General features: G+C 43.9%; 1 long non-coding RNA gene across 1 annotated transcript; it reads right to left on the bottom strand.

The window, feature by feature from the left end:
- Positions 1-4,616: 4,616 nt before the first annotated feature.
- On the bottom strand, positions 4,617-12,240 carry LOC132453593 (uncharacterized). Its single transcript, XR_009524742.1, has 2 exons — positions 9,520-12,240; positions 4,617-8,384 (listed from the first exon to the last, which is right to left on the bottom strand). It is a non-coding gene; the product is annotated as an uncharacterized LOC132453593 (long non-coding RNA).
- Between the last annotated feature and the right edge of the window lie 214 nt (positions 12,241-12,454).

Here is a 12,454-nt window from a genome sequence, read left to right on the forward strand (position 1 = left end):
GAGGCAGTGGTGAAAGCGTCGTGCCTGCGAGCCGAAGAAGTCGGCCGGCGGTGTCCGAGGTCTCTACCTGCCCCACCACCACCGATACACAAACTTGTCTATTACCGGATCCAAATTAACACAGACCAGAGCCTTCGCCGTTACGGACGAACGGAGGCGAAATAGCACCTTTAGGCTCTTAGTAGGCTACTGACCATTTCAGATTAATTTCCTCCGCTTATCTCGGCTCATGGACTCTACGGCTTATTTCCCCGCTTTTAAGCATATCCCACGTCTTATTTTGCTCTTCCGTTCAGTGGTCGAATGCTTTGCTCAACTCAAGCCCGTGTGCATCTACACAGCAAAACACATTAGAATGACGCTTTCGTGTAATTCTTCATATTGGCCACCAGGGAGTGCTGACGTTCTGCCAGTCCATCTTCCTCTTTCTTTTCTCCACATTCCCCTGTTAAGGACTCTCGTTTCTCGACACGGCAATAGCTAAATAACAATTTGTTTCCTGGAGCGGGATGGAGGCTTGTGAGTATAGCCTAGGGAGGAAGATATGTGTCACACAGGGTGTGCACGGTGTTGAGTGTGTGTGTGCGAGTGGTCTGAAGGTGTTTTGAGTCAAAGAGGTTGAATACAGGTGAGGTCAGGGGAAAGGGGATGTTGGGGTCACAGACAGACTGTTGACTGGAGAATAGGTGTCTGGAGGTTATAGTGGACGAACAAGAAAAATAAGAAACTTGGTTTGCATTTTCAGATCCTGAGCTACTTTCTGGAGCTCAACAGGTCTAAGAGTGCTTAAAACACCCTTTATTGCGGAAGACATTTAATTCCCAAATTCTAGCGACGGGCTTACAGCTGGCAGTCATTGAAGGATTCGCTAAAATGAAGGGGTGACAACCAAAGGCAGATGGCTTCTCTCTCTCCTGGGTTAACGACAGGAGACGGAGACGAACTATGTGCTTTAGTTCTCTTTATAATGAATGGGATAACTTATTTTGGTCTTGAGCGAGGATAGGGGTGGTTGAATACCTTCAAGAAACGAATCAATCGTATGTTCTTATCTTAGTAAAGTTCTGCTATTAAAAATTCAAATACAGCTGTAGTCTTTAGGTGGAGGGAAACGCGGACTGATTCACTTCGTGCGTTCATATCTGACAAAGTCCATTAAATAGTAGGGATGGGAAATGTTTGAGGGTTGATAAGGAGCCTGTAGTGTTGGGCTAAAGAGGGACATGAGGAAAGTGTTTGTTCAGACGAGTTCGGCGTTTTGGTTGATTTGCGTAGGTCTTTTTTTGTGTTGCTTCGTTTTTGTAACATGTTTGATAATCAATGGCTCAGTAGTGTAGTAGTTTGTCTTTGAAGGATGACATTTGACGGATAGATGTGTGAGAGGAAACGTTTTCAGTTCGGTTAAATGTGAGAAGAAGGCGAAAAAATAAATCATCAATCCGTTGACTGTGTCGAGAAACGAAAGCTCCCCGCGTCTCCACTGACGGCTCAGCTGTCACGCTGGCGAGGCCTCCCTCCGTGGTCGTGTTTTACGCTTTTTTCTTTCGACACGCTTTCTAATTACCCCGACTGTGTGTCTTAATTATCCCGCTCCCCCATCCTCCCTCAGCCTGTCAGATGAGGCTGGCGCTTTTTAATCACAGCCACCCATGCGGCCACGCGCTGGCTGCATGCGGGAAATCGCTGCTCTGTTTTTTTGTTTTTTTCCAAACGCGGTTGGCCCCTTCTGCTCGTCTGGGAAGCGACCCGTCCATCCGATTGATGCTTCACGTGTGTGTGTGTGTGTGTGTGTGTGTGTGTGTGTGTGTGTGTGTGTGTGTGTGTGTGTGTGTGTGTGTGTGTGTGGGTGTGTGGGTGGGTGGGTGGGTGGGTGGGTGGGTGGGTGGGTGGGTGTGTGTGTGCGTGTGAGAGAGTGCATGAGTGTGCGTGTGGACGGTTGTAGTGATTAAGGAGTGGGAAGTGTTGCATCCATTAAAATATTATGATCCTATTCACTCCCATAACTCTTCAAAGTAGTGTGCCAAACTTCCATCAGTGAGGCCCTTATGTGTTGCCTTTCCGCTTGGAGCCCGGAGCCATCCAACACCTTTGATAAGAACACCCCTCCCTCCACACACACACACACACACACACACACACACACACACACACACACACACACACACACACACACACACACACACACACACACACATACTACCCCCCCCCCCCCCCCCATGCACACACCCCGCTCATTCTAAGCGATGATGATCCACTACCAGCATGTCAACGCCACAATACTTTGAGTTAGACCAAAGGAGGTGCTATTCTGTCGCTCATATCTTTCTTCCCCCGCCCCCCCCCCCCCCCCCCCCCCCTTTGTCAGATAGCCTATTTTCTATTGTTTTCCTTCTTCAATGTAATATTATTATTGTGTCATTTAATATCATTTGGTACGTGTGTCTGAGCTCTGGAAAAGCCTGTCTGAGCTCTTGAAACGCTCCTTGTTTTCAACACTAGGAAACCTCGTTCTGCACCTCTCATGGAAGATGAAATATTCTAGATGCAGCAAGGCTTTTATCACAGGGCGGACTTCCGGCCTACAGCTCAATAACACTGCGGCGTGCACCAAGATGGACGCTGCGTAATACACCCCCATTACTAGGACCGTTCTGCCCATGCTAATGAACACGAGGTGTGTCGCCTTCCTCTTTATCATTTCATGTCAAAACTCAGTTCAAACTTTTTTTTTTAACTCTTGTACATGTTTACATTGTATCTCACATTTGCCTAAAAAAAAAGACGCATTATTAAATGTACTATCTTTGTTCTCGAGACTGCTCCCGTTTTCTTTCACGTCGTCTACCTCAGTATATTCATTCACAAACAGATTTATCATCGGGGACAGTCATTTTACACACATTTGTCTGTGTTCACCTCTACAGCACTGGGTGAGATTAAGTGGTCTAAGGTTTGGAGGCACGGAACAATCTGCCAGTGATATATTCTTCATCGGTGTAAGTACAGGATTTGCACACACTCACACTCACACTCACACAAACACACACACAGGTCATACACACACGCCAACACAGTGAAGTTTGGGGGGGGGGGAATGAATGAAGACAATTATGTTCCCCAGGAGGAAATAAAATAATTGATGTTGCTCGCTCGCTCCCTCTCCCTCCCTCTCGCAGTTCCAAACCTATTCATTTCTCCGTCTGCAATTAATCGGATCTATCTGGCCTCGCCACATATTTCATAGCCGTGCCCTAAAACCCCAGCATCGGAGAAACAGCCTTTCAGCAAAAAAATATGATAGAAAGTAGCCAGGTTTCTACCACCAAAGGTCACGCTATCATTTACAGCCCCCCCTGGTGCTCATATCTGGGACGAATCACAACTCTTGAGAGCAGAGCTCGCCAAAGCACATGAGCGGTTGAGGCGGAGAACAATGTTGTCCCTGCTTATGAATTCTCCTTGTATATTCTCAATCAGAGACGGGGTGGGACCATTGGATTATGTTTAATAATTAAAAACCCGTGATCAGATACATCGTGTAATACATACAGACAATGTATTATTTAGCTGATTGTCGGGGTGATTGACTCGGCAGAATCTTGATCAGATGTGAACTTTGTCCCAGTCCCATGTTAGACAATGTCATTAGTGCTGGGGTGAATGCATATTGGAGCTGACGAGATCTTGCATGATTAGTTATTCAGTTCAGTCTATTGTCAGATAACAAAGCATACAGTTTTACAATGTGGTCATCTATAAAAGATATCGCAATTTACTTAACATCAAATGCCCTGATAAGAGATTCAGATAGAGTAGGCCTAATCGTAATATAGTAGTTGTCCACTAGATGGCAATCTTGATCCAGTTTTCTGTTTCAAGGTTTCAAGAATAAACCATGATAATTCACGGAACGTAAATTGCATATACCTAGATAGAAAGAAATATGAATACAAATACAGTGTCTACATTACACATTGGTCTTTAAATGCTATTATTCTAGTCTTGAATATAAATGTGGCATTTGTATTTGGTGATGAGATGAGGCTATATTCCATAAATGCCTGAATTCCTGACACAGATAGATGCATATAGTTGTGTTAAGTCTGTTTAACAAAGGCCAGTTGATTTAAGTGCTTTACAGTTCTACAGCCTAAGACGGTTACTGGTTCCAAAGCTCTTTTGGTCCATGACCCAATTTTTTGGGCCAGTAAATGAATGTGAGCCCAACTTCTTGCATTGCTGAGCATCTGCCTCCCCACACGTAGTTGTTAATGCGATCAACATATTCTGTAACATCAATGTCCCACTGCAGTTGTCCTTTGACTAATCATATTAGTCTGCCTGTTCGTATAGGAGTGTCAATATCAAAATATGTATGGGGTAAATAAAGCTTAGAAGGAAAAAACTCCAGTGAAGGCCATATGCCTTTATGCTGACCCCAAAGTTAGGAAACAATGCCATACAGGAGTATAGACTGTGTCTGTGGAAGTGTGTGGTATTCCTCTGGCTCAGACTACCCGAACATGGGCCTACAATCAAATATCAAGTGCACTTGTAGTTTATCATCTTTAAAATGATTTAGTTCAATATGAAATGAAAGAAACAGGAGGACGCCATTGTTTTGCATCAGAGACGCATGTTGAAGTTTTATTGAGCACAATCGTCGGACTCACATTGAAAAGAGGCTCACAAACAGTTGGAAACTAGAATTGTTTCAACAGAAAAAGAAAGAAGGAGTACATGTTCTCAAACGACTTCCACCGCTAAAGTCCTGATTCGTGAACCACAGCCGTACGTAACGTACGTAACATACGTAACGCGCCACAACGGTTTCAAACATCGGAAACGCCCGCTGGCTCTAGCCTACCTGAAACACTACATTATCCTGAATGCTCGTCTACCATTGGTCCCCTTGTTCAAATTAGGTGAACAAATAGCCCACATAGAATGAGAAAACTACTTTAGAAGTATAAAGGAAACACGGGAAACTACAATTCTATAAAAAAAAAAGACGTAATTGCTTTGTTGCGTCGGGATAGATGAAAGGTTGAAACTGATAAAAAATAAATGCAAACACACACACAAAAAGACGGTTGAGAGGAATTGTTCCACACGACAGTTTACAAAGCAAAAAGACTGTATATAGTACATTACAGTGTCAGTAACATTCTGTTTTTTATTTTTCAGGGTGCTATTACTTGGATAGAAAGAAATAAACAACATGTAGTGACTTGTGGAATTTCACTGCTTGTGTGAAAGGTTGAATGTGCATTTGGCTGAAATATGGACTTTCATTGTCGATTTATTTAGTTTGTAACATAACCAGAAAAAAGACTGTCAGCTGCTGTACTGAGCTGTTGGATTTGTCTAATCTCCGAAACTAACTTTCCTGACTTCCTATTCAAGCCGTGCAGTCATTTTGTTTTTGATATACTTACTGATATAGACTACAACCTTAGTTTTTATAAAATAATCAATAAATAAATAAATAAATAAAAATGTTAAAACCAAATTATGCGATGATAATCTGACATTTAGCTTGCAGATTAACTGTGCTGCCAACATATTTTGGCATGGACAATGAATGGTCCATTGTCAATGTTTGTGGAACATATACAAGGAATATGTAAAGGCCAATATACAATAGTTTGTTTGTGTTTATACTAAGGGAATAACAAGTAGTACACAGTAGTATTACAATAGATGTGAAAACAAATTGATTATGATTTGGTCGGTTTCCTCTCCCGCGCCCTCCAATAAAAACCCACATTTTAAACCGAAAAATAACACCAAAAAACCTGAATAAAATAAAACCAATATGCCATGGTGAAATCCCAGAGAGCAACTATGGTCTCGTATTTCAAAATTACAATCAGGAGCTTTATAAAGTGACATTAATAATCAACATATTGTCATCATTTATTTACTTATGTGTAGTATATTCTGTAAAAAAAAATTCAGATAATGTATTTGTACAAAGGGTGGTGTAATGAATCACTAGTTCGTATCTTGTCCCCGCAATGTATTTGTGATTGTTTACTGCAATATATCTTATTGCTCTGAGGTACAAGATAATATTTATATTTAATCTTAGGTTGTTTATTAGAAAACAAATATATTAGGTTATTATACTTTTGGATACAAAGGAGAAACAAAAACACAATTCTTATAAAATAACTTTTTTTTTTGTTTTTGATTTTTAATTGAACCACACCAATAAGTAAATAACCTCTCTAGATACATCATATAACATTCAAAGGTGAAGTTACACTTCAAGCGACAGCGTAACCAAACTCTACGGGCCCGGGAAGATATACTGGTACATCAATATCAGCATTTGCCAAATAACGCTGACAAATACTACTAGTAGCATCAATTTCAGCCCCACTTCTGATTATCAATTTCTTCATCACTACTTATGTTGTTGTTTCTCAAAATCAACCTTCTAGCTTCATGGGATAGCTACAAGCTATAAGCTATATCTGGCTTACTTTGCCATACCTTAACTTCACTAATCGAAAGACCATACCGACTACAAAAGCTAAATACCAAAATCAATATGCAACATGTTGGGTTTTAAGAAAGGGCCACTCCATCCTGTTGGTTTTACGCATTAAACTGTGAGTATGAATAGCAAGCAGAGGCATCATATTGTGCTGAAAGGAGAAAATATATAAGCTTTCTGATTAGGCCGATAGCAGTTCAGGCCCATGAATATATTAAAGTGAAGGATAATTTCTGCTGGTAAAAGGCGTGTATATAAGTCACAAAGGTAACTTAACGGAAATTTAGCTGTTAAACTTTGGAACTTTTACAAAAATATTCTTTTTACAATTTGTGTGCTTTTTCCCTTCTCTCTGAGTAGATATTAGACAGTTTGTGACACCTGCGTTGTTAGAAACTGGCCTTTCAGGCAAATTCAAATGGCGCAGAAATTCCTATTGTACGTGGTCTATTTCTAACAATGTTTAAAAAAAAAAGTATTTTGAAAGCTCACAGTGCATTTAGCCAAGGATTAAGGTAGAAAATTGGGAAAATACCACAAATCCTAAAGATTCACCCTGAGAACTGGTCAATTACTGCTGGGTCGTGTCTCCAGCTCCACACATATTGAGGGATGCACAGGCTTGTGAGATGTAGAAATCCTGGTTGGGGCCTAGCAAATCAATATCTGTCCTCTCTGTTTAAAAAATAGGGCATTTCTATGAGGACGAAGTGAGAATTCAGTGCAACATACCACATTGCAGAGCAAGCAGCTATAGCTAAAGCTAAACGACAGCTACCACCAAATACCTGCTATAGTAACTACCATTAAAGGTACATTAACTTGAAATGATATAAATAACAATCCTACTTAACATACTTCTCTTATTATAGTCTCTGTACCTTTTAAATACGTTTCCTACTTACAAAGCTCCGACGCTATAACGACAAACGACAGAATATCCATCGGTTGATCTTTCCCTCCCGCTGTCTTCTCTAAACCCCTTATTCTGAGATCAGTGGCGCACAGACACAAGTTGTGACGACTGACACGCTCCCCAACGTTTGGATTTGCTTTCCTGCCAGCGAGCCAGGCATTAGTTTAATCGCACATTTCTAAACCATCCGTCCAATCTCGACACACTTACATATTTCAGCTCAATCACAGAGCCCCAGAAGTCCCTAATTAGTCTCAGTGTTTGTGGACGATGGCTATCGGAAAACCAAAAATGCAGTTCAACAAAATCAAAGAGCGAAATTGTTAATTGGTCTTCTCGTCTGAATCCATGCTCTCCAAAATAAACTCTCAGGATCAATGTTTAGGCTAGTCTCTCTTCGCCGACGAAGGCAAAGGCTCAGGGGTGCAGACTAAACGAGGAGGAGCCTTCCTCGATCGTAAAACGTGTCCTAATTCAAAACGTGCACCAAGAAGAAGTGAGGAAGCGCACCAGCCACCCAAATCCTACACCAAAACAAAAAAGTAGGCCTCCACCAGATCCATACCCCTGCTCCACTTCAAACCAAGTGTTTCCCTGACTTGAGAACCTTCCGTCCTGGTCTCCAGAAGATCCCACCACAACAAGGTCTTTTCAGTTCAGTCTCGGTTCAGTTCCGATGCACCGGTTGTTGTCGTTGCTGTGTTCCTGTGTCCCGTCACTACGTGCTGCGGTAGGTCTTGATGATGTCTTTGATCTGTCTCCGGCAGATGGGACAGCAGGCGTTGGACATCTTCTTGAGCTTCAGTCCGCAGGTGTAGCAGAGACACATGTGGCCGCAGGCGTAGATGACCGTGTCCACCGCGTTCTCGTAGCAGATGGAGCACTCGTCGGGCCACGCACCCTGGGCGGCGGGGAAGCTCAGTGACTTGGAGAGCTTGCCGGGTGAGTCTGGGCTGGAGCCTGCTGCAGCCAAGGCGGGAGACAGACACGAGAGACAAGGTGAGGGGGAGAGAAGTTGAGCTTAAGGTTAAAGTTTGAGGAAAGCTGAGGCTGGCAAGAAGTTGATCCTGACCCCCTAACCCGACATATTTAACGCGTGAAATACCATTAATGTTTGGAAATGAAGGCATGACAAAGCTTTTGAGGGGGTTGTCAGCATTGAACAGTATGAAATATGAAATATAATATTCATTTGCGAGTGAGAAGAGAAAGATTGCAAAAATCACTAGCACGTTGAGTGTCCCTGAAAAACGGCCAGTGTGTCTTTTCTATATTAGGTTTAAAACTCGTGAAACCATTCATACAAATGACAACCCTGATCGGTATTAGGCTTTATAACCTAAGCTGAATCACAACTATGAGATCCTCAAGTGGGGAGGGAAGGCCTTGGCTCCGTTCCAATATTATTTTCTGCCTAGGAAGGTTGTTGCCGAGTGTAATGAGCCAAAGTATCTCAGCGGCAGGCCTGATAAGAGCAGTCGAGTTCTCTAAATGCTTAGGAAAGGTGCTTCAATGCTTTTTATCTCCTTCAGCATAGGGTACACTCGACCATCCTTTACAAAAGGAAAATAGATAATGCCGTCCCACAATTCCTTGCGGCAGGAACATTTGCAGACGCACTGTTCAGCCGTTTGTGAAAACAAACAATTAACATGACAACATCACACCGTCGTATAATGACGCAGCCTTGTGTAGGTGCAGGCAGATTATCTTGGCACCATGGTTGTGTCCGTATAAATCCTTATGATCTGTCCTTCCCATCTTCCCTTGAAGTCATGACATTTTCCATCAATGTCAAGGTAAAGTGGTTAGGAAAAGATATAGGAGGTGTTTTCTTGGACTTTTTGCCCGTAGCCCCGCATCTCCCCACCTACACACTTGCCCTGTTTCAACTCACCGCAGGACCCACCCCAGGTGTCCCACATTACACTAATCATGGGTCTTCTCCTTGTTTGCACCTGGGCATCGTTAGCAGACTCATCTTCCCTCGTTGGAGTCTACTTTAGTCTTATGAGCAACACCTGTGTGTTTCCCAGCAGTACGGGCACTTGGACAGGTGGGGTACGTCCCTGCCCACCTACAGCGCCACCATGCGTACCTCCCACGGAGTAAAGGCCTCCGTTGAGGACCGGGTCCGAGCGGCCGCTGCCCAAGGCGCTGGGGGTGTGGGGGGAGGAGGAGGGAGGCGAGCCGGGGTTGGATGGTGGTCTCGGCTCCCCTAGATGGGTAGAACCTGTTGAGAAGGGGAGGGGCGTTGTGTTAGTTTGTGTGTGGAAACGTGTGGCTCGTTTGGTACAAGAAATGTGACACAAGTTTGGATTGGATATTCCCCCCCCCCCCCCCCAGATTTAATTCATTGGGTTTCTAATTCTGTGAACTTCCGGACAGATGCAAAATAAAGTTTTTCAATTTCCCAAAATAGGCTTTAGGGTAGAGGAAGCATTTTGGAGAAAGCGGGGAGAGTGAGCTCGATTTTGCAAGTATTCTACCGAAAAAAATCCCACCCCTCCCTTCAGGCCAAAGCCCCGCCCCCAAAATACGTGACCAGCTCGCTAGCTTGTGAATTATATTGCCTTCCAAAATGATATAAATACAGAAAGTGAGCCAAAACAATACTGCTCTGCTAGCTTCGTGCTCCGAGGGCTTTACTTCGTTTAAAACAACACAATTATACTTCCTTTTTGGGTCTAACTATGAACCGGAATGCTCTGTGTACTTCAAGGGGTTGCTTTAAGGAATATGTTACAGCTTCAGCACTAGTGTTCCGAAAATAAGACAGAAATAGCGGGGTCTCTTATTACTTCTGTCCACATGCTCTTTTGGCACGGTAACAAAAAATATAAATTTGAATTCCGAGAAACCGTGTTGATATGGCGATAACTCAACATAACAAGTCCGAGAACTCACACACTTCCAAAGTTTTTCGGAGTACACACTTCCAAAGACGACCTTAAAGTTGACGACAACGCCTGCGCTGAGAGTCGAGTCTAAACAGAAAAGCCGCGTTGCGATGTTTTTTCAAGGTCTAGCCTGTTTTGTTTGTTTGTTGGATGAAAATAAAGAACAGTGTTTGGTATGACGACTTTTAGTTTATATGAAACCAATGTCTCTCCCACAGGCCCTGGGTGATCAGCATCGGTAAACAACTCAAACAATCCAGACCGAAATGCAAATGGACTTCATTGCAAAGTACGCATGTCATCCATCACAATGAATTAGCATCAGAAGGCTCGCTGCATCTCATCATTAAAACGTAGATGGCTTTCATTACGGGCCCGAGAGAGAGGTTGAGGGAAGCTCCGCCAGCACGACAATGAACAGCATCTGTGCGAGCGTGGACATCCAATACGGTCGTATTTCCAGATTTCCAAATAAAGTGCAAAAAATCAATACAAAAAAAACGAAAATGAAATTTTCCCAGCGTCATTTACTGGGAATATTTCATCATGACTCCTGGGCAGTTGGCAAAAAGAATGCAAATATGAGTCATCCTCCACTCAGCCCTGTCAGACATGGCAGGGGCCTGCTGACAGGGCTGGATGACTGAACCCCTCACTCAACCCTCACCCCAGAATGCATTCCTCTGTACCATCTGTGGCAGATGCAGGACCAGGGGTGGTAGTTTTGCAGCCATAGTTTGAATGGATTGTAATCACAGTGAGGCCCTCTTGTGGAGAGTGGAGTTACATGTATATCAGGGGAATCAGCAGAAGGTCAACCTCTGTCTGCACGGATCAATGCTAATCACCTCTGTCCCCTGCTGACGAAGAGGTTCGGATTCTGAAGAGCTGTGCTTTATGTTTCTCTCCTCTGATCACATGTAGGGGAATAATGAGCTAGGGTTTTCCTCTGATAGAAAATGGAAAATGAAAGCAAAACACAATGGTGTTTATTAGAGTCATTGTAGATTTGCCGGTTTCACTTCCATTCTTACAAACAGTCTGGAGACTGTGGGTCTATTTCCATGTGTTCCGTATTTGTACACGGTACACACACACATACACACACATACACACACTCAAGCTCACATACACACACTCACGCACCCCTTGGTGTTCTGAATGCCTGGGGGTTACCCTTCGCAGCCACTATAGCCCCCTAGCCCCACAGTGTCTGGGCGGTCTGTTTGTGATGTCAACGGAGAGAGTGGAGCCCATGATGTAACACACACCCTCATGAATGGAGGAATGCTTTCATCCGGCGAGGTATCGCGGTACTTGAATGTGTCATGTATGCACTTGTTTACCTTTCGGCTGCCCCCGTGGGAATCACACTCTGTGCCCTGTTCAGCCTTTGGAGGTATGTGTACAGTAAGTGTGTGTGTGTGTGTTTGTGTGTGTTTGTGTGTGTTTGTGTCAGTGTGTGTGTGCGTCTGACTCGACTGTGAATGTCGGTGCAGCGGTATCCAGATACCCCCCTTCCCCTTGACTTGTCCCCTCATCAAAGTGAAAGTTTGTGTGTTTGAATGTGTGTGTGTGTGTGTGTGTGTTGGTGTGCGTGTGTGTGTGTGTGTTTGAATGTGTAAGTATGTGTGTGCGACTGCCCTCGACTGTGAATGTTGGTGCAGAGGTATCCTGATGAACCTCCCTCCCCTTTTGCTTGTCCCCTCATCGAAGTGAAACCTTATTCTCTGCGTGTCCCTCTCTCATTCCTCTCTCTCGTCCATCCCTCCGTTTTTAATCCCTCCCGTGGCAGGCAGACACCCCCACCCCCACCCCCACCCCCACCGGGCCGAGGGCAGCTGATCCTGGATCTGCCGTGCCCATCCCTCCCAGCGCCTGTTCCTAACCCAGCAGATACCAGAGCTCTGAACAGCTGGGGGTGGGGGGGGGGGGGGGATGGGGTTGGGTCATCCCATCTGCCTGTCGCTTTCCCTTTCGTTATTACTCTGTCTCTCCATTAGGATTCTTTCCTTCTCTGTGTTTTTTGTTTGGGTTGGTTTTGTACTTTCTGTCTGGTTGTCTTTCATTCGCTGTTTTGTTATTTTCTTTTTTTTTCTTTCGTTCTTTGCTTCTGTCGTCGGTTGATTTATG

Source organism: Gadus macrocephalus, chromosome 3 (genome assembly GCF_031168955.1).
Source record: "Gadus macrocephalus chromosome 3, ASM3116895v1".
NCBI lineage: Eukaryota > Metazoa > Chordata > Actinopteri > Gadiformes > Gadidae > Gadus > Gadus macrocephalus.